Below are 24,385 nucleotides of genomic sequence, written 5' to 3'. Positions count from 1 at the left end.
CGTCCATCAGATAGAAGATACAAACACTTGAGAACACTTATCATAGGCTCGAAGACTGATTCTATCTTACTGTGGTAAAACTCTTGAATGTACCTCATAAAAGATAGAGACTTGATCTCTCAGTCTACCTTGTCAAGGCTCTGGCACTTTATTTGTCTACCTGCACTATGCTTCCTCTGCAAATGGAATACTATATTCTGCATTCTGTATGATTTTTTTTTCTCTTTTTGTACCACCAGGAATGATCTGTTTGCTTAGCAGGCAAACAAAACATTCACTGTATCTCAGTACATTTGACAATATTAAGTGAATCACAAATTGCATATTTCAACATTTTGCAAAAATGCTACTTTACTTTTCATATCCACATCATATGAGAAAGCAAATATCCAGGCAACAGTGTACTCAAAATCTATTACTGCAGTTGGGTATGTTCATTGGAAATAGAAATTGTTATTTACTGTGAATAGAAAATAAATCTAACTATATTCTGCATTCTATCAAGTATTTTTTGGGTCAAACTCAGAACTAACAATTAATTGAAATTGTCACATGCATTTTCAATAATTGATGGAAGACTACTGTACAAAATATGTTACGCTTAGTTCAAAGCTATAAATCTGTAATCAATAACGCCACCTGGATTGACATAAGACATGTCCTTTAACCTATCACAAGCTGTCAGCAGAGGAAAATAGAATGAAACTGCATCCAAAATCTTCTTAAAACATAAATGATCTCAAGACAGACAAGATAAGATGCAATGTAAATAGGGATCGAGTGTTCAAGGATTAACAACACTAAATCTGAAACCTTACAGGTTTAGCAGCAGAGAACTGGGTGCTAATTTCACCATTATGATTCAAATGCTCATATCATCCAAACTGGAAGCTTTTCATGAAGATTGTAGATATAACTCATTTCATCCTGTCTAGTGCACATCCCTCAGTTTCAATACAATGCATGTTAAATAATTAATGGCAGAGCTAATCACAGTGAAGGAATAATTCCTAATATAAGACAATCGTTTAATTCAGTGATTAATCATTTTAATACATTTAAAATGATTGTTTTAATGTCATCATAATGTGAGACAATCCAGAAAGACTGCAAATAATGAACTTATTTATTTAAATTTAAAGGTTCTCAATAACATGTCTATGACTGAATGCTCTGAGACTGATTAAAGTGAGTTGCATGCATTCCAAATAACCACTTCCCATTATTTAGAAATATGTGGAAATGTGACTCTATCGGAGGCTGAACAAAAGTAACATTTAATTGTGGTATGGATTAGCATATTCTGAGATCAAAATTATGTCTATTCCATCACTAAAAGATCTGGTTAATACCAAAAAAACTGTAATTATTTTCCTCTGTGGTGCCGTATAGAACAAGGTCATCAAATAATCCTGTCTTAACCCCAGTGCAGTAGCTGTAACACTGGAGGAGCAGTTGTTAAATATCTGTTTTCAGAGTCTAATGATATGCCATTCATTTTTGTACACTTTTTATTACACATCTATTTTGACATAATTTGTATCTTGTGATTCTCTTTTGTTAAGAAGCTGAGAGTAGAAGCTGAACCACAGTATTTGGATAAATCACAAAAACAGGTCAGCTTTTGAACAGCAACAAAAAATCAAGTTACCATGCAAACAATACAGGAGTGGGAAAAAACTGATCAATATTATGCCCCTGTATTTCATTTCTTGCTTTCTTGGCTTTACTGTTTTGGCATTTCAAGCTTTTTCTTATTTTTTCCACTCCTGTATTGTTTGCATGTAACTTTTTTTTAAATGCCTAGTGTTCACTTTCAAGTAAACATGGTTTTTGATCTATTTAAAATGTTAATTAAATCAATAACCTTTAAAGTATTTCCTGATAATTAGAAATAACCAAAAGCAGAAATAAATTTAATTTTCGAAAAGGTTAAAGGAACCTCATTGAAGCATAATTTTTTACTTCTGTATGCAAGGAACAGAAACAGGCTGAACCAGTATTAGTCATATACCAAACCCCATTAATAACAAGACTAGAAAATATTTTTGCTTCAAAGTTAGCCAAATTAGATTTTTGCACACTCACAGTCCATTTCTCTTGCTATTTATTTAAGTTGCATTGAATTGAGCAAATTCAATTTAATCTTGCCAGAACTTAAAATTGAATGAATGAAATTATGATACTGGAATGAAAGGAAACTGGATGTCTAAATTTCAGAATTCACAGCAAAAGCCCAGGGAAAAAGCAACTAAGTTATGTGGACAATGCATTAAATATTTTCTTATAGAAAGTATGAAGATGAGCACCAAGCTAAGTTGAAATTACTGTAAAACCTGGGTCAACCGATCACGAGGCAGGTCATTTAACTTTACTGGCACAATGGCACAAAAGGCAGCACTGCCTCCCCAGAGTTTCACCAACTCAGATTCATCTCTGAATTCTGGTGTTAAAGTCAGAGAGTCACAGAGCACGGAAAGAGGTTCTTTGTCCCAAATGGCCCATGGAAACCAAAACACCCATACCAGCTAGTTCAATTTGCCAGTGTTATCCCATTAACCTTCTAAACCCTTCCCACCTGTCTAGTAAATGCTATTACTTTTCCCTGCCTCAATCACTTTCTCTGGCAGTTCTAACCACACACCTACCATCTTTTGTCTGAAAAGGTTGCATTATATTCTCCCACCCCTCATCTTTCCTCTTCATTTCTTGATTCCAGGAAGCTGAGTACATTCACCCTATTTATTCACCTTATGACTTTACACAGCTCTGGCATTGTCTGATTAGAACATGAATATTCTCTATGTTCCTTCCAGGTACTCCAGTTTCATCTCATACCATAAAAATATAATAGAATTGTCTCCTCCAAGTTATCCTTGTGAAATTGAATGGGCAAAGAATCCAGGAGAATGAATGGACATAAAATGCTATGTGGGCTGCACTGTAATAGGTAGTAGAATGGAATTGATGAGGTTGCGCTGGGAGCCATCTTAGATTTGATGGATTAAATAGAAAGCAATGACATATATTAGAACCATTTAGCCAAGGACAAAATTCAGAAACTACCCTGGTCAATTTAGTATTGCCACAGGGCTATGATTATTAGAGAGGAAGAGAACGATGGTTGAAAAAGAGGATGAAGGTGAGAAGAAGAGAAGGAATGGGAAAAGTTGATGTAAGAGAAGTTGGAAGAAGGACAGGGAAAGAAAATAGGATGCAGAGTGGTGGGAAGGGGAAGAGGGAGTGGAGAAGGAGGCAGAGAGGAAAGGAAAGAAGACGGAACTGGTAAGAGAGGAAGGAAGAAGGAGAACAGCAATGGGAAGGGGTGATCATCGGTGCAGCATGCGATAGTAATACAGCTTTTGAACGTGAACAGTGTGCAAGTATGTCTGTGTTGTGTGTGCGCGTGTGAGAGAGAGAGAGACTGACTGAGTAATATAGAATGCAAGAGGTAATGGGAGAATGAGAAATTAAATTCCTGCAGTATTAAAATGATGCCAATGAAAAGATATTTCCTAACATGCTACACAATGAGGAAATTATGGATACAGCCTTTGTTGTAATGAGGGAATGTAGCAACTGGTTTGTGCATAGCAAGCTCTCAAGAACAACAAGGTACAAGAGAGCAGATAATGTTTTAGTGATATTGATTGAGGGATAAATATTTATTAAAATAGCACCAAGGGATCTTTATGTCTACCTGGGGTACAGATGGGGCCTCAGTTGAACATTTTACTAAAAATACTGCTTCGACTTGGATCATGCCAATTCTGTAAGACATTATCATCTATCACAGCTGACACTCAACTGGACGTTATCCACAAGCCTGATATATCTGTTTCCCATCAAGCAGAATCTCCAATGCATTAGATGGCACAATAGTTCAATAGCATTTTTTACAGATGCAACTTAACTGGTCCCAAATTTTCTTTCTTGACAGAGGTGTAACAGTGCTTCTGGTTTTGCAATGAAACACAGGTTGAGTTCTAATTCAGGTCAATAATCAAGTAGGAGGTGTAATCTGGGGCAACTATTGGAGAACTGCAGGGTGAAAGATACTGGAAGAATTTATAATTATACTGAGAACAAGTGGAGTGCTTACGCATTACTTGTGTGTCACAAATTTTAAAAATAGAGAATTGTGTTTTACCTTGTAATATTTTGACCTCTCCAAGTCCTAACTATTCTTCCCACTGAGAAAAACACATGGCTTCCCTGCTGGGCTAAGAACAGCACATCCATCTGATAACAATGACTAATCAGTATTTCTAATAAAAAAAACTATTCATAAAAGCAGAGTAAAAAGGTGAGAAAGCTGAAAAAAATAAAATTTCTGATTTTGAGCTGTGTAATGCTACTGGAGGAGGAGTGTGGATAGGTACACATACCAGTCTAGATTCAGTTACTAATTGCTCAGTTGAATAAACACAACAAAATAAGCATGTGAGAGAGCTGAAGTGCTGCTGGATCTGAGAAATTGAAGCCAGAAGAGGACGTGTGAGAACGGACTGAAGAATTCCAATGAATGCAATTGAAAATGGTTAACATCAGGTAACTAACTTGGCCCTTGTAAGACATAACATTTGCTTCGTTTTTCACTGAAGAACCTACAAAGTTTAAGCGAAGCTTGAAATCATTTTAGCATCACTTTTCCCACAATGTGGGTTAAAGTTTTTACAATAACTTGAGCCAAATATTAATAAAACACTTCCTAAAATGAACTTAATACTGCAGCATAAAACAATACCAGAGTGAAATGTGTAACTTTAAAAAGAATTCTAAGAAAACTGGGTTTTTTTTCATATATGTATTTTATTCCTACAGTTTTCTAAACCCATTCCCTAGTTTTTAATTATTGAACTTCTTCAGGTGGAAATTTAAGCATAAGTGAAATGCAAGTCCATTTTACAATTATTCTACTATACAAGAAGTGAAGATGCCTAAGATGGTGCCAGTGAACCACAGCAACATGCTGCAGGCTTCTTACAACATTTCTAAATATACCTCTGTTGAATTACTTTCACTGCAATGGCAGCATACGATTTCCCTTTAAGCAATGTACTTTTGAACTGTTTAAATAAACTAGCAATTTCACGATCTTCTGAAGGACTTGGCTGACTTAACTCACAAGCATGCAGGTACGGCACCTTTAAGCAGATGAAGTTACTGTACGTCGCCTTGGCCAGAAGAGAGGGAGGAGTGGTGAACTCCAAGCCAAGCTGAAACACAGAGGAACAAGACCCGTTCTATCCAGCATCCTGTTAGAAAGTGTCAGAAACTGGAGAACAAGACTGAGCAGCAAAGGGGAAGATTGCTATATCAGTAAGCAATGAGGAAATGCTGCGTTCTGAGTTTCATGGAGACATGGCTCAGTCTAGACACATTGGATGCATCAGTAAGACCCAAAGCCTTCTCAATAAATAGCATGGACTGAATTGCTGATTCAGAGCGGGTAAAACATGGTGATCTATGTTTCATGATAAACCCTCTATGGTGCTCAAATGTGGCTATTTTGATGGACTCTTGTTCCCCTGATCCGGAACAGAGTTCTCCTCCATGATCCTGACTGCAGTTTACATACTGCTAAAAGCTGATGGTTATCAGGCACTTGAGATACTGAATGTTGCCATTGCCAAACAAGAAACAGTCCACCCCAATACATTTCAAATCATAGTCAGGAACTTCAATCAAGCTTGTTTGAAGAAATCTCTACCCAATTACCATCAGCGTATAACCTGCAACACCAGGGGTCTCAACACACTCGACTTCTGCTATACTACGATAAGAAATAGCTATCGTTCCATGCCCAGACCACTTTGGTAAATCTGATCATTTGGCCGTCTTTCTCCTATCTGCGTATAGGCAGAGGCTAAATAGCAATGATAAGGGCAACAAAGAGGTGGTTGCTTATTTATTTATTATTATTATATCTTTTATTTCTCTTTGTATTTGCACAGTTTGTTGTCTTTTGCACATTGGTAGTCTGTCCATCCTGCAGGGTGCAGACTTTCATTGTTTCTATTATGTTCTTTGGATTTACTGAGTATGCCTGCAAGAAATAGAACCTCAAGCAGAACAACACAGAACACAACAAGCAACAAAACAAGCCCATCCCTCCCACCCACACAAGCACAAACAAAATTCTTTAACCCCAGGACAGACCATTAACAGAAGAAACAATAGCCATTAAAAAAATGCTTTTCATCAGACTTCAGTCTCTTCGATTCAGCATCTAGTCTAACTTCCAAGCCCATTTCCTAAAAAGATCACTCCAACTTATCAATATGCAGTAACAAAACTGTCAGAAAAGTTGCAGAATTATATTTCTTTTAATCCGCAACTTTTAATCCTTCCACCATTTTACTGGAATCTAGAATCACCAATTTATTGCAGAAGACTAGATGTTGTTAAGGGAGTTTGCTGAATTCTTGTTAGAATGCAGTTCAGCCAGTGAAGTTCATACCACAATGCCAGGAAATGGGAATTTCAGGATTCTGGCCCAATGGGTATTCATTCAGGATGGTGTGTGACTTGGAGGAAAGTTGCCAAGATTAGTTCAGATAGGTTATTCCCTTATGTTGTGTTTCTCATATGGTCCCATGTTCTTCAAAATTTGGCAAGCTTGATCTGTCAAATTTTGATGATTGATTGCTTTGGAATGGAATGAAATGCAGGTTTGTACACAGAAAAATGTCATTTAGTTCTTCAAGATATGTATGAATATTTGAGGTATCATGGTAAATAGCTTTATTGTAACTTTTACTTATAGCAGTGGAATTATTTCCATTTTCCTTGTCCCAATTTGCCTCCAGGTTTTCATGAGAGAATGCAGAGTTATATTCTCTCGACTGTTACATGAGTGAGGTAGATGACTAGTTAAGGTCTATCCTAACATTGTTGTGATTACAAACTGTAAACCTTTTGGTTTCAGACAATGTGACTCATGGAAACGTCACCTCAGTCGCAGACAAGGGAGTGGTGTTGTCTCTGAGTGCAAGGAATATGTGTTCAAGTCCCACTTCAAAAATGCTTGATTCTCCAGGACAGATCCACTGATGAAAGGGAAAAAGAATATGTTGGAATTCTGAGATGAATATCCATTGATAAAAAGGACCAATAACTGTGCAGTAGTTTATTAAGATATTCAGTCAGAGAAACACATTCACGAGTGTACTCAAAAGTTTCCTGGAAGAAATGTAACATCTGCACTGACCCCTTGGAATCTCTAGCTTATGACCACTGAAAGCAGAAAAGGAACATTAGGAATATTTTTGACAGACTCAAGGCCAATATAGGAAAACATAGGGGTCCCAACTAAGCAGTGGAAAAAGTGCACCACCTTACAAACTATCTGCCCCATCAGCCACCTCCATAACTGCAGGAGAGCCTGTGATTCCCACATTGCCTTCATCATGAACCACAATATCAAACTGGAAGCAAGTCATCCTCGATCCAGAGTAAGTGTGCCAGAAGATCATTGCAACCCAGGAAACATAAAGCCGAACAGTGAACTTGCCTCAATATGTATTAAAGATATTTTATTCAAACAGAAGCATTTATAGCCGTTTTTGCCCATAGAACTGCTGCTCACTGGACTTTATTTTGTTGTTCTTTGCACCATTCTCTATAAACTCTCTAGAGTCTGATGTGCATGAAAATCCCAGGAGATCAGCAGTTTCTGAGATACTCAAACCATCCCATCTGGCACCAACAGTCACTTGGATAACATTTTTCCCTGTTCTGATATTTGGTCAGAACAACTGAAACACCTGACCATGACTGCATGTTTTTAAGCACTGGGTTGCTGCAGCATGATTGGCTGATTGGATTTTTGCAATATCAGGCAGGTGTACCTGATAAAGCAGCCACTGAGTGCAAAGGATCTGTTTTAACCTTCTTTACTTCCCAGCATGAATCAAACAAATTGTCACAGTCAAATTAACTTCCACTTCTTATTGATCATTAAACCCAACTTTTTTGAGGGGTGGAAATAGGCAGAAGATGGACATTAAAATGATTTGTTACAAACTTGTGAATATAGATGACATTGGTATGTCTGTTACAATTTTTGAGGTAACAGAACTACTATTATTAGACTGTAGACGACAACATTTATAGAATATATTATTTCCGTCAGACTAATCGATTTCAGTATTAGGCAGGTTCTGCTTTAAAACTAATTTAACTGCAATGGATTAGAAAGCAATAAGTATAAATCCTCATTTATGGTAACTTACTTGGCAAACAGCAGCAGGCATTATTTTGATTTTTAACTTGAGGCTTATTACGTTGTGGTGTTCAAGTTAATCCAATAATCTATTAAAAATGTAATCAACAGAACAATAAATTCTTGCCATGGAGCCAATTTTCACAAGTTCTCATAAAAATAATACTACAGTATAAGTTTTACAACATTCTTGAGTTGTGCTGGATCAAATGCACCCAATCCATTAGATACTGCTGAATACATCTGAGCTCATACATTCTGAACCCATTTGATCTTAGCATCCTTCTAAATATTTGTTGTAATGACCAACAATAGCATGCCAAATACACAACTATGGAATATTTGCCAAAAAAATAAACTATGCAGATATTTTTATGTCATTAACAAAGAAAGCATGAATTGAATTGGTTTTCCCTGAATCAGACATGCAAGTTTATATTCTTCCTAAGCTACCTGCAAAGCACTGGTTAAAGGTTCTACCATCACTGTGAATTTTGGTACAAAGCACCAACCCGGACCAAGCGTTGCCACTGTCTAACTACACTGCCTGTGCTGCCCTCTGCTGGCCTGTATTATCTATAATACAGATGCTGGACAGCAACTGCACATTAACACAATCAATTATCCTTCAGAGTAAATTAGACCATTATGCTACTGCAAGGAATACTGATTTCTCCATGTCTTCCTTTTACAAAATGAGTTCCACTACTTCACACTTCCAAGAACAGTTTCTGATTTCTTAGATGTGACGTGACACCACAATGTCTGAAATTATACATTTAATGACATTCCTCAGCTCTGTAGGCAATGAATACCAGTTTTAACAATATTTGTGTTGTCAGAAGTTTGACTGGCAGCAAAGGATCATGGTAAGGGAAGGTAAGATCTTTAACAAATATTTCTGCATATGAGTTAGAAACTTGCTCAGATACCTACATTTTAATATAACTAAAGATTGGTGGCTTCTCCTCACAGATGTAATTTACTAACCAATATTCTTTCACATTCTTTTGCAGCAGTTTTGTTTGCAGAGGGTAATTCTCAGTTGTTTCAGTTAACCAGGTATTGACAATTTTTCTAGGAACTTTCCTTCCATTTAGCAAGGAAGAAAAAGGCAGGCTGATTATTTCACTGCTTGTGATTAAATTCATAAGGCAGATTTTTTTTACTCTGTGCCTTAATTCACTTTAAAATGTCAATATTAAATCATAAATGGCAAGCATTCAAATCACAGCAATATTTATTCTTAATACATTTTATCTTACCAACATTCAGTGTTAAGCTTGGACATTTTTTTAATCATCTGCAGTTGTCATGGCAGCAATCAGCCAGATGCAGTGAGAATCAGGATCTTCGGCTGGGATGCTGCCTACAGAACCTCTGATTCCCTGCCCCTACACATTAAATAGACCAATATCAAATGAAAGGAGTTTGACTTTGGACCATTGTACTAATTCTCCTTCATAGTCATACTCAGTTATGCTGCCTTTGGCAAACCAGTGCTATTTCTATCCATAATGCAAGGAGTTTCAACACCTTCCATTCATAATCTCTACACAGAACTACACAATCTATGAATGCCATGGAACACAGTCTCAGATCTTTCCAATATACAGCACCTTGCATCCTCAATCAACTGCCCGGCTGTGTGCAACTAACCTGCACCTGTTACTGTTGCTATTGACCACACTGTAAATAAAAGTGGGATGCAGACGTGATCTGAAATTCAATTCAAAACTTAAAAGTTACGGGAAGGAAAAGGATCAGCACTTTGAAATAGAAAACACAGCTTAAACGATCATTCCAGTTTAGTGAATTTCATCATCTTCCATATTATCTGAAACTCACGAACTTCAGGCTCTTTCACAGACACATCTGCCTTTGGCCATTGTCCAGGCTCTTCTTGGGAGCTTGCTGTCAGCTTTTAATGATGTATCTCTGAAACATGACTCAAGCCCCACAGGATCGCAAAGTATTCCTCCACATGCACATTGTTTAATCAGTAGGATTACTTTACCTACTGACATAAAAAATTAATGGATTCCAACCACACACTGACATTTAACAAGTAAAAAAACAAGTAACAAATAGTACTCTGCTCCTACAGATGCACCATTACAAAGGATGGACAACTTGCAACAAGGCAGCTCTGATGTGTATACTAACTCTCATCCATCACTGTTTGCAGATAAAAGGAATACTCTTAATTCACCTTTTATCCTTCACAGGCACATGCTAATTACATTGAATCTACAACAGAGAAACAAGTCATTTGGTTCAACTGTTCTATGACGGTATTTATACTCCACAAAGTCTCCTCCCACTGTAATTATCTCCACACACCCTCATTACCTTTTCCTTCAAGTATGCAATAAGCTCCTATTAAATGCATCAACGTAATATGCTTAGATTATTTTAATAGGGCTGTCATTTGGCAGTAATTATTTCTGCCAGAATGAGCACAAGCTCATAAAATATTTCCCAACAAAAGGAACTGTTCATATTGTGAGAAGCAATGAGATGATGGTTTTCAGCACTATATTTACTGTGTAACATCTGTGTTCTTGAGAAACCTTCAATGTGCCGAGGATTCACATTAACCAACAACTCTGATGTTTGCATTGCACTGCTGATATCCCATTCCTAGCTATAAATGCAGAAAACTATGGGGCTCATCCAAAATCTGCACCTATAAACTTCTTAAATATTATACTAACTGACAGCACCACCAGATTTTCATTGTCACAGCTTTGTAACTATCATCAGATTTCAATGATCAGTTTTGCAGCAAGTGGACTAAGTGTTTCTACTGTTGTCAGATTAATCATGCAGTGCTCACTCATATAGAACTTCCTAGCAAGTTCATCCAACGTTGAAGTCCTTCCTATTGAAGAAATTAAAACTTGATTGTTACAAGACTGAGTGCAAACATGACACTGCAATCTATCAAAGCACTTCTACAGTGTGAAGCTTCAGATACAACCACTGTAGCCTACTAGTTGTGAGCACCCATCAGGTGATCTGTAAACCACTGGCACATTTCAATGCAATCCCATTCTGAACCAACTGAAGGTAAACATGCTTCGTGTGCAAAACAAACTATTTTCCTCTTCCTCTTCATATCTCTGTATGCTTCACAGGAATATCAATAAACAAAACGTAACATCAAACTGCATAAAGAAATTTAGCACGGTTGATTAAAAGCTTGGATAAAGAAAGCGACAGAGAGTTAGGGAGCTCTCAACTGTGGACCAATGAAGAATTAAGGAAGTGCAAAAAGCTAAAATTGCAAATGCATAAAGATCTAAAGGTTATAATCCTGAAAAAGATGACCTGGAGAGATGAGACAATGACAGGAAAGGAGGGTAAATCAGTAGGCACAGGGGTGAGGTTGAATACATGGCAATGCTGTGAACTGATTTATTTACAAAGAGTGTACTGTGGGAAGCTGACAAGGAGTTGATATAAGTTGTAGCCTAGATATAAAAAAAACATGGATGAAGGTTTCAGCAGTGAATGGCCCAAGGCAGGACAGAGATGGGTGATGTTATCAAGACAGAAGGAAGCAATCATGGTGGTAGACAGGATTCTTGGTTTGGGTTGATGAACATCACAGCTGTGAAGAGTCTTGCTCAGCCTCAGGCGGCGGCAAGAGAGAATTGAGAGCAAGGGAACAGAGTGTACTGAGGGAACCAAATACATTTATAATCATCAGTAAACAAGTACGCTCTCTGATGACCTCAAAAATACTCCTCAAAGATTGACCTGCGTTTATGACAACAGTAGTATTTATGGGGTGTCATTTCATAGGGATCTCTGAAACTCAGAAGCTTATTCATTATCACGCTGACTGAGCAGCCAATTATATTAAACAATTTCCATATTCATCATACACAGAAACTTTAACAATTATTTTTTCATAGCTGTTACTAGATAACAAGAGCATTAAGATATGATTAAGATACAGGCTGAGATTTCATAAATAAACTTCTCAAAAGAACTACTATTGTTAAAAAAAATATTTTAAACTTAAAGTGCATGCGGGAGCATGTTAAACCATTACTGTATAAAATATTTTATAAAGTCCAGGCAGTTTACCAAACAGTAATTGTTACATTATTAAAAACTCACATGACTTTGTGAAAGAAACAAAGAGTAAGATGTTCCAGTGTACTTCCAGCAGGATCACTTTGTAAATAACTTAAACTTGTATCAGTTCCAGTGATTTTATATGATTGTAGCAAAGGAGGCTGCAAACAGTCCAAACCATGGAGCATGGCTGAATTGCTTAAAGCGATTATGAGATTTCTATGTCAAACATACATAAAAATCCAAACTTTCCGTCAATTTCACAAAGGACTGACAGCAGACATCAAAGTGCTCCTCTTGGGGCCATTTACACTATTTACATCTTCATGGTATTTAATCAGAAGGAAATTTGCTCGATGTTGGAGAATATAGATAGTGAGAAAATGAGTGAAGCTGAGGTAGGTGGGGCAGGCAGAATATTTTGTTCTTGGCTGATGCTGTTAATCCTAAACCTATAGATGAAGTATCCCTGTCTGTCATTTCTAAATCCCATTTACTTCTAATGATGAATGATTTTATTGATAACAGCTCAGCATTCAACACAATCATACCCTCAGTAAACAGGCTTCTTTGGGAATGTGAAGCAACTCAGACGAAAAATGAACTGAACAGTCAGTATTGAAGTCCATCAGTACCACAGCAGTCCGGAGTATTCGCCTTCTTAGGCAGTCTCTCAGTATTAGAGATGACCTGCTTCATCCTTAACTATACAAGAAGTCCAGGTACAACCACTGGAAGGCTATTTTAAGAGTGCAAAAAGTAATTCCGATTGAAGTTAGAGATGGAATCTAGCAGGGTTTGTAAGCCATTACTTCCTACGAGGAGAAACTTAACATCATGAATGGTTGTGATGCCTCACTCCCAGAGCTCAACATGTTTTATGCACACTTTGAAAGGGATAATAAAATTATACCTGTGTTAATTCCTGCAGCATCTAGTGACCCTGTGAACATTATCTTGGAGGCCAAAGTCAGAACATCTTTCATGAGGGTGAACCTTTCAAGGATTCAGGCCCTGATGGTGTACTTGGCATTGAAAACCTGTGCCAATCAATGTGTGGGAGTGTTAAGGACATCTTCAAACTCTCACTGTTGCAGTCAGAGAGGTTCCTACCTGCATCAAAAATACAACAATCATACCAGTGTTCAAGAAGAGCAGGGGGTAGCTGCCTCAGTAACTATCACCCAGCTGCACTCACATCTATTGTGATAAGGTGCTTTAAGAGGTTGGTCATCGCCAGAATCTGCTCCTGCCAGAGCAAGGACCTGGACTCACTGCAATTTGCCTATCACCACAATAGGTCTACAGCAGATGCAATCTCACTGGCTTTCCACTTGGCCTCGGATCACCTGAACACTAGCAATACCTATGACAGGCTGTTGTCTATTGATCGTAGCTCAGCATTCATCACAATCTTACCTTCAGTTCTAACCAACAAGCTCCAAAGCCTGGACCTCATTACCTCCTCTGCAACTGGACTTCCTCAGCAGGAGACCACAGTCAGTGCAGATCAGAAATAATATCTCCTCCTCACTGACACTCAACACAGGTGCATCTCAAGGATGTGTGCTTAGCACACTGCTCTACTCTCTCTACACCCATCACTGTGTGGCTAGCCATAGCTCAAAGGCCATTTGTAAATTTGCTGATGGCACAACTATGGTTGGCAAAATTTCAGATGACGATGAGGAGGTGTACAGGAGTGAGAGAGATCAGCTGGCTGGGTGCTTTTGCAACAACAATCTTACACTCAACATCAGTAAGACAAAGCAATTAATTGTGGACTTCAGGAATGGAAAGTAGAGGGAAAACACACCTGCCCTCATCGAGGAATCAGCAATGGAGATGGTGAAGACAGTTTCGAGTTTCTGATTGTCAACATCTGAAGATCTATCGTGGGACCAACATTTGATATAATTACAAAGAAGTTATGACAGGAGCTATATTTCATCCAGACTTTGAGGAAACTTGGTACATCATCAAAGACTCTTGCAAGTTTCTACAGATGTAGCTTGTAAAGCATTCAATATCATACAGCCCTCATTGCTGGGGGAAAGCTTCATTCATTGCAATTTGGTACTTCCATTGTATCCTGGATAATGAACTGCTTGACTGGCAGACCACAGTTTGTGCGGCTTCAGAGCTGTGTGTCAGCACTGGGGCCCCACAGGGGACTGTATTGGCTCCCTTCCTGTTTAACCTGCATACCTTGGACTTTAAATAAAACAGTGAGTCATGCTGATATCTCAGCAATAGTTGGGTGTATAAAGGGAGGATGGGAGGATGAATACAGGGCCCTAGTGGAGGGCTTTGTCAAATGGTGCAAGCTGAATCATCTGTAACTCAACATCAGCAAGAGAAAGGAGATGATGACAGACTTTAGGAAAACTAAGCCTGCACTGCTCCCTGTTACTATTAATGGTGAGGACGTGGATATCATGAGGACCTACAAGCACATGGGGGTGCACCTGGATGACAGACTTGAGTGGAGCACCAACACAGAGGCAGTGTACAAGATGGGGCAGAGTTGCCTCTACTTCCTGAGGACACCAAAGTCCTTTGGAGTACGTAGTCCTCTCCTTCACATGTTCTACCAGTTTGCTATCACTAGTACAATCTCCTATGTGGTGGTGTGCTGGGGCAATGGCATCAACACAGATGATGCCAACAAGTTGAATAAACTGATTAGAAAGGCGGGCTCTGTTATAGGGGTCAAACTAAACACACTGGAGGCTGTGATAGAATAAAGGACCCTACAGAAAATCCTGGCAACTCTAGACAACGTTTTTCACACTCTGCATGCCACTTTGGCTGAACAGAGCAGCAGCTGCTCCAAAGAGCGCTACATGAAGTCGTTCTTGCCCTCACCCATTAGGCTCTATAAGTCAACCTACAGCGGGGAAGTGATAAACCCCTCCTGTTAGGCTGTTTGAGGTAAATTATTTTTTAATTCTTTCTTCCTTCTCTACTAATATTTGTATATTTGTATAGCTGTGCACTTGTAATGCCACTGTGACATTGTAATTTCCTTTGGGATCAATAAAGTGTCTATCTATCCTAACTGGTTGCATCACTGTCTGGTATGGAGGAGTCACTGCACAGGATTGGAAAAAGCTGTAGTCGGTTATAAACACAGCCAACTCCATCATGGGCACATGTCTCCTTGGCATCGTGGACACCTTCGTAAGGTGATGCCTTAAAAAAAACAGCAGCCATCGTTAAGGACCTTCATCACCCAAGACATGCTCTCTTCTCATTGCTACCAAGAAAGAGGCGGCACAGGAGCATGAAGACATACGCCTAATGTTTCTGGAGCAGCTTCTTCCTCTCCGGCATCAGAGTTACGAGTGAACAATGAACTGAAGAACAGTACTTCACTACTTTTTTGCTCTTTTATGCACTACTTACTTAATTTAAATATATATATATTTCTTATTGCAAGTTATATTTCATTATTATGTTCATTATTAAGGGTGTATGCTTAGCCCACTGCTCTACTCTATATACACATGACTGTGTGGCTAGGCATAGCTCAAATACCATCTATGAATTTGCTGACGGTACAGTCATTGTTGGTAGAATCTCAGGTGGTGACAAGAGGGCGTACAGAAGTCAGATACGTCAACTACTGGAGTGGTGCTACAGCAACAACCTGGCACTCAATGTAAGTAAGACAAAAGAGCTGATTGTGGACTTCAGGAAGGGTAAGACAAAGGAATACACACCAATCCTTATAGAGGGATCAGAAGCAGAGAGAGTGAGCAGCTTCAAGTTCCTGGGTGTCAAGATCTCTGAGGAACTAACCTGGTCCCAACATATCAATGCAGTTATAAAGAAGGCAAGACAGTGGCTATACTTCATTAGGAGTTTGAAGGGTTTTGGCATGTCAACAAATACACTCAAAAACTTCTATAGTTGTACTGTGGAGAGCATTCTGACAGGCTGCATCACTGCCTGGTATGGAGGGGCTACTGCACAGGACTAAAAGAAGCTGCAGAAGGTTGTAAATCTAGTCAGCCCCATCTTGGGCACTAGCTTACAAAGTACCCAGGACATCTTCAGGGAGTGGTGTCTCAGAAAGGCGGCATCCATTATTAAGGACCTCCAGCAGCCAGGGCATGCCCTTTACTCACTGTTACCATCAGGTAGGAGATATAGAAGCCTGAAGGCACACACTCAGCGATTCAGGAACAGCTTCTTCCCCTCTGCTGTTCGCTTCCTAAATGGACATTGAAGCTTTGGACACTACCTCACTTTTTTTTTAATATACAGTATTTCTGTTTTTGCATGTTTTTTAATCTATTCAATATACATATATTGTAACTGATCTACATGTTTATTTATTATTATTTTAATTTTATTTATTATTGTTTTTTCTCTGCTAGATTATATATTGCACTGAACAGCTGCTGCTAAGTTAACAAATTTCACATCACATGCCGGTGATAATAAACCTGATTCTGATTCTGATGCATCGCAATGTGCTGTTGCCACAGAACAGCTAATTTCATGATGCATGCCAGTGATATCACTCCTGATTTTGATTCATCCCCCTTCCAGGCCTTACTGGGTTTCTGATTATGCCTTTGTAGGAAATATGCAGACTCTTCCACAGATAAGCTCTCAAACGGCTAGGCTGTGGGATAGTTTGTGAATGAATGGATTCTCTTTGGTACTTTAGGCCATTCTCTCTGTTCTCAATACTCCTCCTTCACTTTGAGCCGTCATGGGCCAAGGATTCCCAAGAGGTAAAACTATCTAGAAGTTTTTCTGCCTTGAAATCTTTTTTCTATAACTGAACTTGAAATAAATAGTCTTTTTAGGGCCAGGGTGTTGGCTTGGGAGAGATGCTGGCATTGCGTTCTAAAATTACAGTCATCTTTATTTTCAAAAAGGATTGCAAGAAAGGTAAACCAAATTGGACTCCATTTATCATTACATTATGAGAGGCTATTCAGCCCATCAAGTGTATGGTAGCCCTCAGGGCAATCCCATTTTCTACTAACTTTCCCTTTAACTTATTCTCCCCACATTGCCATCAATTCCACCCCCCCCCTCAAAATTCTACCATTCATCCCACACATTTATAATGAATAATTAACCAACCAAACTGCATGACTTGACAAGAAGTCAGAACAGCTGGGGGAAATTTGCGTAGCCGCTGGATGAACATGCAAACTCCAAACAAAAAGTCAGTCACTAGGTGCATTACCCTGCTGCCCGAGAACATTCCTCCTCAGCTTTAGCCTTACCTAGAATTGTGCTCAACTTTGGAACTGAACACAAGTTCAGTTAATTTTCTGTTCATGGTAATATTGGATCCTCATTTCAGATTATCTGACTTCTAAAAATGATTTGATGTACCTTCTGAAGTTTATGCTGCTTTGAATGGAGGATTCATATTCATGGTTTGAACAACAATGTGAACAATTCATAAAATTTGGAAGACATGAGAGTGGCAGGAACTGAGGAAAGAGAAATGGAAATCTTTTCTCTTCATCTGTATCTCTTTCTGATCCCCAGCTGCCTTCCCTGTCTTCCTCCCCCACAAATATAATGTTTATTTACTGATCTGAACCATGTGCTCCCCAACACCACCACACCTACTGGGATTTTGGCTTCCAGTATCACTCAGGATTAAGTACAAGTTGCTGTATCAACCCAACTCCAGCCCATACTCTCATTCCTGTTATAAGATTTTTCTGCTGCTAAAAGATGCACTTAACCAGAGGCCCAGAATTTGATGGTGGAAACACTGAAGGTTGTCTGTATTTTACAACGTGCGTATTTGTGGTTTCAGGGGACAGTTTTATTTATTATAATGCAAGATACTTGAGCATGTCAATGAACAACTGTATTTTTCAGGTCTATTTGTTCAGGTCTTACTTGTTTATAAAGGCTTGCTTAGACAACCTATGGTTACAAGATGCCTGCTGGCACAGCCCTTTAAAAGGTAACTTCATTATTAAAATGTGATCTACAGTGATCTGTCTCTAGAGACATTACATCTTTAAATAAAACATTTTTATTACCTACATAGGGATTTTTGACAATACTGATTTAAAGTAAAGCAAATCTTTTTCCCATCTTTCAGAACTGCATTATTAATAGACATTAAGTGATCTTTATGATGTTTAGAATGATATGTGATACAGGATCTCTAAGAAGCAATTTGCTACTTTTTAATATGAAGAAAATTGCTTTTATTTCTCCTTCCTACTTAATGACAGAATTTATTGCTCTTCATTGAACTCATTCTCACCCCAGGCAGATAGATATCAATAGCATACAGCATCATATTCAATCACAGGTATTTTCCCCCGTGATTCAACAACAAGCCCCCATTTTCAACACAAAGCAAATGCATGCTTGAAATTCAGAATAACTACATATAGCTGACTCCCTTGATGAATGGGAGTTGCAGACTCTTTCAGTTTTGAAAGGAGGTACCTAACAGGGTGGGTAGTCTGAGAATTGTTTTCCTTTTGTTGTTTATATAGCACCTCTATGTGCTCCCCAAACCTTCACAAATGTTCTTTCTCCACTTTGAATGGTCATCGGCCAAGGATGACCAAGGATCAATGGGAGTGCTTAATTTCTTCAACAAGGTTTCAAACAGAACCTTGATTTTTTATTTCTTTTTACTGCCTGGTAATCTCCATTCTGAGTACTGCCAAAGGATGAGTTTTGTTTTCAAGAGCAAATCAGAGCAGACTGAGAACAACTGAGACTGAAGATGATGGCTACAATGTAAAACTGTTATGGGGTTTACTCATTCTTGTCAGTGCATTTGGCAGATTTTGTGGAAACTTTCGGGGAACTTGAGGTGACTGCTGTAGGTAACCCAGATCTCTGAAGCATACAACAGAACATGAAACATTGCTGTCCAATAGACAATGAGTTTTGTGCCAAATCAGAGATCAGCATCTTCAAACACCTTCTTGCTCTCATTGTGCCAATGTTTAACGATGTAGTGAGTTCATCAATGTTAATTGCCTTTGCTGAAGGTGGCTATTGAGAAAGGGGAAGTGATTTGTTTTTTCCACAATATCATCATAAACCTTTATTTTTGCAAGGTCAGTACTGTTCAGTGGGAGTAGGTTGACAGAGGGCCTTTATCTTGTATTTAAGGCTGGAGACAAAATAGAATACAGGTGCTGGAATCTGGAAAAAAATACACACATCTGGAATAATTCAACCAGATGAAGGGTGGAAGGGTAAATGGGGACAGTTAGGGGAGGATGAGGCAGGAGCTTAAAGATAGGCTGGTTAGTAATAGGTGAACAGATGGGGGAATGACAGATGGAGTGAGGTGGGGCCGGGGAGAGGGAAGATGGAGAAGGAGAATGGAAGGTGGTAAATGGGACCAGATAAGGAAAGGATGATGGATAGATGCACTCTGTAATGCAGTCAGCCTATCTGTAGTTTATCTATTGAATATCAGAGGAACCATTCGCTCTCCAATATTACAGGTTGAAACTCTCTAGTCTGGCACCCAAGGAACGTGACTGGTGTGAAACAACAGAAATTCCAGCCCACAGAAACTGTTTCTCATCATGTTCCTGCAGATAAACTGTTCCTTTTAAGTATTAATACTCCCAAGTCGCAGAAGGGTTCCAAGAACTGTTGGTAATGCCAAGAATCTGTAAGTCAGAGACACTGTCAGCTAAGAATGCAAAAGTTGCACAACAAGGTTAATTAGCTACAGATTAGTACAGATCTTAGTTAATTTTAGAGCTTGGTTATGTATTTGTTAGAATTAGTTAATTAGTACAAATAGAATCAAAGCATCCCTAACTACACAATGCTAGACTAAAGAGTTTAAATCTTTTTTTCTGTGCCACAATCCACTTCAAAACTTGGCCCAAAGCATTACTAGCATTTTGACATCACATTTATTACAGTTCGCATAGTAAGTACTGTGCCAAGTATTTTTCTGCCGCAGATTAACAATATTTATAAGATCAGTACAAACCCTTGGGAGGATCAAAACTGTTCATTCCAAAATCATCAGCAATTATTTTTGCTGCCTGCAAACTTGTCTAGCCATGTCAAGGGTGAAGTAGTGGAAGATTACAAATTTAAACCTGTGTTGCCCTTCTTTTCCAACTCATATGGAAACACCGTTGATGCTTTCATGCAAAGAAAATCCCAACTTCACAAATCACACATGATTTTTTTTTCCTTGTTGTATTTGCCAGCTGACTTTCTGTAGTGCCAGAGGTTAGGAGAGTTGTCCCTACAGCTACCCGCAGAATGGGCAATTTTCCCTTCTGCTTTCCTTACCACCCTGTAATAAAAACAAACTTAAATTGCTAGTATTACCTCATGCTTCCAGTCTGGGGAACACGTTACACTAGAAAAAAAGATGTGAATTGTCGGGTAATTTTTGTGAATGGAATCTATTTAGAGATTATGAAGCTAAAAGTGCAGCCTGCCAGAACCTGTGAATCTGGATGAGACCCAGGCCATTACAGTATTTTTAACCAACACCATTCAACTAAATGAACAAATATACATGTATTTACTAAAGGAGCAGCATTATTATATTATTTTTCTGATATGGTGATGGGCTTTTTTTTATTGTGATATTAAAAAACATTAATAATTGTCACTTTAATCATTGCTTTTGAATTTCTGAAATATAAGTCATCAATTAAAATATAGATATAACAGTATCAAATGGAAATTGTAACCCTGATAATCTGCAGTTTTTCATGATTAAACCTCTTTAAAAATGAAAGAATGACCTATTTTGTCGACATGTTAGAGTAGCTATGATTATTAATTACATGCTTTTAGTGGATAGTTCAAAAGATTTATCCATTGGCAAATGGCTGTGATGTTTTTAAATATAACAAGGCAGCACTGATGAGTTTCAGCAAATTTAGGACTTGCTAAATAGGGTTTTGCCATTTCTTTTCCCTTTTTCTGTTGATACAATATGGCAAGTGGAGACTGATGAGATGATGAAATACTACTTCTGTCTATAAACGCTTCATGATATAGGATATGTTTCCTTTGCTTGTGCTATTAGATAGTAAATAAACAGTGTGAAATTGCATGTTTCAGAGCCTGGCCATAACATGAACATACAGAAAACAACACTTTGATAACGGTCCACTTTTGTATACAAAGAGGAAACCAGAAATTCCAACTAATATTTTAAATCAGTTAGTCAGCTGACGGCACTTGTTAATAGGTTCAATAGATGATGGAACAGATAAAGCTCTGCTAACACAAGTCTGACATTACTTCATTGCTACCACAGGATCATAATACTGCTTTTGAGTACCCTTCATTTAACTGCATGGGGCCTCACATTACATCTCAAAAATACCTTTATCAAAGGGTGGGGGGGCGGGGGAAGAGAAGGAGGAGAGTGGCCAGACAATTAAGGAGAAACAAGAGGGGGAGAGTGAAGGGAATGGAGGGGTGTAGTTTGCTGATGCCCTGAGGTTGGAGATAACCAAGACGGAATAAAATTCAAAGTGAGGTCTTGCTCCTCCTTTCTGCGCCTGATCTAAATGTGGCAGTAGGGGAGGCTGTGGATAGACATGTCAGACCCATTCCCACACTTATCCTTTACCCCTTCTCTTTCCTCTCCCCTACTCTCATGTACTGCCCATCACTCACATCTTCCTCCCTCTGGTTCCCCACCTCCTTCCCTTTATTCCATGGTTTACTGTCCTTATTCCATGGTGCATTGCTTCAGCTCTCTGCTTTCCCCCACCTATAACCTCACAGTTTCTCATATCATTCCTGCCCCCCCCCTCAACTTCCTACCTTCCCCTTCTTACTTGGATTCACCAACCCCTCACCCCCCGACCCCCGTGAGCTTATGTGCCTCTCCCATCCCCATTCTTTTATTCTGGCTTCTACTCTCTTTCTCTCTGGTCCTGATAAAGGGTCTCAACCACAAACATCAACTGTTCATTTCCCTCCATTGATGAGTTTCTCCAGCCCTGTGTGTGTGTGTGTGTTGCTCCAGATTTCCAGCATCTGCAGTCCCTCACGTCTCTGCAGTAGTTTGATTTTGTCTGGATGTTTAGAACTCCAGACAGTCAGACAGCTTTCTGGCATCCTTCAAATGTGGACATAGCAACTGTTATATCTATGTCCACCGACTAATTTCTGTAGTGTTTTTGTGTTTCATTATTGTTACCCTATGTTTATCAACTACTTAATAACCGGTAGTTTTCTTCTAATACATAGCATGCATTTCCTTTCCAAGAACATGTGTGCAACACATGCAAGAACATGCAGACAACTGTAAAGCAATCAGCAGCAGGGTGGCCATTCTTTGTTGTGTAATATGTGCGTGTAATCCTAAATACAAGAACAAAACTGTCAGAGTTTACATTATCCAGCATAAAATTGGAACTCCTAGCACAAATATTTTCTTGCCTACATCACAGCTGCTCTGTGTAGGTTCACCCACCAAGAAGAAAGCAGAATTTCATTGTGTACTTGGATTTGACAAAGGCTTGGAGCATTGAGAGACAAAATCAGAAAGATCTATGACTTATTTATGTCTATAACATCAAACTGCACTGTACCACTAAATTCCCAGCCTATGATGTCAATGGCAACCAAGTTTCTATCTGCCTGCAAAAGATCAATATTTCCCCATTCCTCACCAGTTCATGTGCCTGTCTAAATGCCTCTTAAAAACCATGGTCCCGTATGCTCCCCAATTACCCCTAGCAGTGTGTTACAGGCACGTACCACTCTATGTAAAAAATCTTTCCTTGCATCTTTTCTTCCCCTTTCACCTAAAAGCTGTGTCCTTCAGTATTTGCTATTTCTACCCTGGGAGAAAGACTAAATATCTGAGAAACAAATGCTATTTCATTTTACAGGAAACCACATTTATAAAACTGAAATTTTAAAATGATTCATCAGCTCTATAAAATTATTGCAGATTTTCATTAATTTTCTTGCTAAAATACTGCAATTCTGATTGTATCATCTATAATTCTTCCCATTCACTTGTGAGGCCATTACTCAGCTTCAGTTTTAAATGCTGCTTGAGCAGATTTTACTTATTTAAGAGATGAATTGGATGGAAATCAGATGAGGACAGCTCAAAGTAAATTTGGAGTCATTGGTCAGCAGCATACATAGAGTCACCTAGGATAAAAAATACAGTTCAGTGACTTCCAACATTACTCTGACTCATCCACTGAGTACAGAATGATTTTCAACCAACACCTTAGTTTTGGAATGTTTAGTGCTTCATTGTCAAATATGTCTGGAAAAGTACATCACAACTAAACCTTTCAACAGCTAAATTGGTTGTTAACTTCCAGAAGGCCAAATCCCAACACTCACTTTAAACACAACAACAGATCTTGAAAGCATCACAATTAGTTTCATCTTACTTGTGTTCCACAGCATGCCCAACTACACTACACTTAGGAATATTAAGCTGGAAATGTTTTAAAAATAACTTTGTGATTTGATTAAAATATTATATGTCTTCTACATTTCACATGGACTTCCACAGTAACATGTGTTTTCACTCTCCCTCCTCTCTAAAGGAACCAGTTGTGCCTAATCTCAAAATCCAGAGGACATCATGGGTTGTCAGGGTAGAGTTGAACCATGGAACTTTATTGTCTCTAGTTGAAAAAGACTGACAATTTGAAAATGATTTTGAGGACATAACAGGCAAGATAGACTAAGGAGAGTCAGTGGATGTTATTTACTGGATTCTGAGAAAGTCTTTAAGAAGGTGCTGCAAATGAGGCTGCTTAACAAGATAAGAGCCAATGGTATTACAGGAAAGGTGCTAGCATGGATAGATTAGCTGACTGTCAAGAGGAAAGAGTGGAAATAAATAGGGCCTTTTCTGGTTGGCTTCCAAAGAGTGAGGTGTTCTGCAGGGGTTGGTATTGGGGCCACTTCTTTTCATGTTATATGTCAATGATTTGAATTATGGAATAGATGACATTATGACGAGGTTTGTAGATGATATCAAGAATGGTGGAAGGGCAGATAGTGCTGAGGAAACAAGGGAGTCTACAGAATGACTAAGACAGATTGTGAGAATGCACAAAGAAGCGG

General features: G+C 38.6%; 1 protein-coding gene across 4 annotated transcripts in view; it reads right to left on the bottom strand.

Moving 5' to 3' along the window:
• The window catches only part of sdk2b (sidekick cell adhesion molecule 2b), a 943,317-nt gene that overhangs the window by 717,498 nt on the left and 201,434 nt on the right, over positions 1–24,385 (bottom strand). The window lies entirely within an intron of this gene.

The sequence above is a fragment of the Hypanus sabinus genome, chromosome 23 (genome assembly GCF_030144855.1).
Source record: "Hypanus sabinus isolate sHypSab1 chromosome 23, sHypSab1.hap1, whole genome shotgun sequence".
Classification (NCBI taxonomy): Eukaryota; Metazoa; Chordata; class Chondrichthyes; order Myliobatiformes; family Dasyatidae; genus Hypanus; species Hypanus sabinus.
Note: the sequence above shows the minus strand (reverse complement) of the source record. Positions and strands in the feature narration are given on the sequence as shown.